This window comes from Mandrillus leucophaeus, unplaced genomic scaffold (genome assembly GCF_000951045.1).
Source record: "Mandrillus leucophaeus isolate KB7577 unplaced genomic scaffold, Mleu.le_1.0 Scaffold1, whole genome shotgun sequence".
Taxonomy (NCBI): Eukaryota; Metazoa; Chordata; class Mammalia; order Primates; family Cercopithecidae; genus Mandrillus; species Mandrillus leucophaeus.
In genome coordinates this window covers 10,231,708-10,235,055 of record NW_012098097.1, presented here as the reverse complement: position 1 = coordinate 10,235,055, position 3,348 = coordinate 10,231,708, and the positions used below count along the sequence as shown (strand labels likewise).

The 3,348-nt window shown below is 50.9% G+C and overlaps 1 protein-coding gene across 4 annotated transcripts in view; it reads right to left on the bottom strand.

The window, feature by feature from the left end:
* Positions 1 to 3,348, bottom strand: part of MGAT5B (mannosyl (alpha-1,6-)-glycoprotein beta-1,6-N-acetyl-glucosaminyltransferase, isozyme B) — a 91,441-nt gene that overhangs the window by 19,931 nt on the left and 68,162 nt on the right. The gene's annotated exons all lie outside the window — the stretch shown is intronic.

Below are 3,348 nucleotides of genomic sequence, written 5' to 3'. Positions count from 1 at the left end.
GAGGAGGAGGAGGAGGAGGAGGAGGAGGAGGAGGAAAAAAGAAGGAGGAGGAGAAAGAAAAGGAGGAGGAGGAGGAAAAAAGGAAGAGGAGAAAGAGGAAGAGGAAGGGGAGGAGGAGGAAGAAGGAAGAAGCACCAGCAGCAGTAGCAGCAGCAGCCTAAGAGGAAGGTCATCAAGTCCCCCTGTTTGTTTTCAGATAAGGAAACTGAGGCTGAGGCCCCGGGTGATCCAGCAGGGACTCTGCCCTCCTCACAGTCCCTGGAGCACCAAGCTTCGGCTGCACCTCTGACTCATCTTTCCGCCCTCCACCTGAGCCCATAGGCAGCGTCTGTCATCCCAGGTGGAACTTTCTCCACCTTCTCCATGACTGCACCCCGGCCTAGGCCGTATCAGCTCTCAGTGGGACCACCCTGACAGCTGCCTCCCCATTCCTGTGGCTGTCTTGGTAGAGTCTTTTCTCTGAAATGATACTTTTGAATCTAGGCCATATCAGGTTCCTCCTCTGCACAAAACCTCATACGCCAAAGTCCACCTGACAATCACCAGGCTCTGCCTCCATTCCCCTCCCACCACTCCTTTGACCATCCAGCCCACCCAGAGCCCTGCTGGATGCAACCCCTCTCCTTACAGAACTGTGCTCACAGGCCGGTGAGAGGTCTCTCCTGACCCCGGTCACTCATTGTCCCCTTAACAGCTTTATTTTTCATCATAGCACTTACTGACCAGACATTAGACTATATATTTATTTGTTCATGTATAATTGTCAGAGTAGGCCGGGTGTGGTGGCTCACGCCTGTAATCCCAGCACTTTGGGAGGCCGAGGTGGGTGGATCACCTGAGGTCAGGAGTTCAAGACCAGCCTGGCCAACATGGCAAAACTCCATCTCTACTAAAAATATAAAAATTAGCCAGGTGTGGTGGCACACTCCTGTCATCCCAGCTACTCAGAAGGCTGAGGCACGAGAATCACTTGAACCTGGGACGCGGAGGTTTTAGTGAGCCGAGATCATGCCACTACACTCCTGCCTAGGAAACAGAGCAAGACTCCATCTCCAAAAACAATAATAATAATTGTTAAAATAGAAGCCCCTTGTGGGCAATGGTTCTGTTTTGTTCACTTCTGTGCCCCCAGCACCTGAAACAGAGCCTGGGCTGGCTGAATGAATGCTGGACAAAGATGGGTGAGACAGGGGAGACAGCCTCCCATTCCCACCTCCAAGCATTGTCCCTGCTGCTGTCCCCTCGGCCTGCACTGCCCTCCTCCCTTTGTCTTGGATGAGGAAATTCTACTCAGCCTTCAGGGCCCCTCTCACACAACACCTCTTCCTGGAAGCCTTCTCGGGGGTGGACTGTGCCTCCCTTTGTGGCCCCATCTGCGGCAGTTAGGTCTCTGTCAAAGCAGGGATCGCCCCGAGACTTCCTCGCCATTTGACTTATTTATTCCCAGGAACCCACACACCAGGGCCAGGGAACGTGTTTGATCTCGTGCTCCAATTCCATGGCCATGTGTGGAGCGCAGTGACTGCTAAAGCTCTGTCTGCCAGGGAGGGGTTAACAGGAACATGAGAGCTGCGAATCTGCAAGACACACAAGCCCTGCTTTCTGCACACTAGGATCCCGAATAAACCATTTATTGAATCCAATGATATTTAATCTACCTTCCTGCATGGAAGGGGCTATGGTGAGCGAGGAGTCTGGGAGCAGCCACCCAGCCTTGATTTCCCACAACAGCCTTGATTCTAAATACCCTAGTTCTTCATTTTGAATGCACATTCCCCACATTTTAATGTTTCTCCAATTGGGATGCATGTTTTAATTAAATGCGTAGATCTACTGTAGTATTTCCACCCACCCCTCAAGGCCCACAAGATGTAGTAATCGACATCTGGTACAGCTTAGAAGAGATGACGGTTTCCTGTGTAAGTGCCCGCAAAGCTCACAGATTCTTGGGCCTGAAAATCCAGCTACAGAACCAACCATTCTCTCCTCTAGAGCTTCAGGAGGGTCAGGAGGAGCCCTGGAGGCCTGGAGTTCTTTCTGTGGGTGGTCAGGGTCAGGACAGCTCTCCGTCTGAGGAGGCTCTGTCCACGCCAGGCAAAGCAGCCCCTGCCCGCCCCTGTTAACCTGTCCAGCACCCATCTTCCCCCTCCCCTCTGGCTCCTCCAAAGCTGCCACCCAGCCCTCTCTCCCATTTCCACCACTCTCTAAAGCTGAAGAATCCTGCACTAAACTGCCTTCATTCCACCAACCCCACCAGAAGGGACACATTTAGAACACGATTAGCTAAGCCAGTCGGAGGGGAACAGGGAAGTATGGCAACCAATTAAAATAACAGGGACCATTAAGCCAAGAGCTCCTGGGGGCAGAGCAAGGGTAAGGCCAGGAGAGGCAGCAGCTCCCCCAGTTAGCTCCCTGGGGAAATCAGTCAGCTAGATGGGAACAGGCCTGCTCCTGATTTCCTTCCTGGACTCTGAGCCATTAAAACTGGCCAGCCTCCCTCTTCCCTTTTGTCCCCACTTTCTTCGATTTATTCAATCCATTAATGTTCTCTGAGGATCTAGGCTGGCTCCAGAGAGATTAAGATAAACCAATTAGTGGCCCCTTTTTGAGTGGTTCATGATCTATCAGGGAAAAGCAATGTATAAGCAAATAACTCTAGCATACTTCAATATATGCTTTAACAGAGTTAAGTTTAAGAATTATAAAAATAGAGGTAAAGAGGCAATACATTCTGCCTGGAGTAGATGAGGGGATCAGTGAAAGTGATGGTAAAAAGAGGAGACATTTGACTTGAGGTTTTGAAGGATGAGTAGGAGTTTGCCAGGTCTAGAAATCCACATCCAGTGGGCTCCACCCTGGGACAAGTCCTCATTTTCTCACTGCAGGACATTGCAGAAGCCTCTTAACCCATTTCTGCTTCCCCCTCCTACCTGCTCCATCGTCTTTGGCCACCTGCAGTCCGACAGGATAATATGCCTCAATAAAGATGTTTCTCCGGCTAGGCACAGTGGCTCATGCCTGTAATCCCAGCACTTTGGGAGACCGAGGCAGGTGGATCACCTGAGCTCAGGAGTTCCAGACCAGCCTGGGCAACAAGGTAAAACCCTCTCTCTACTAAAAATACAAAAATTAGCCAGGCAAGGTGGCATGTGCCTGTGGTCTCAGCTACTCCAAAGGCTATGCACAAGAATCGCTTGAACCCAGGAGGCGGAAGTTGCAGGGAGCCAAGATCGCTCCACTGCACTCCAGCCTGAGTGACAGAGTAAGACTCTGTCTCAGAAAGAAAGAAAAAAAAAAAAAAAAGGCCACCTATTAGACTTCACGCCTGTAATCCCAGCACTTTGGGAG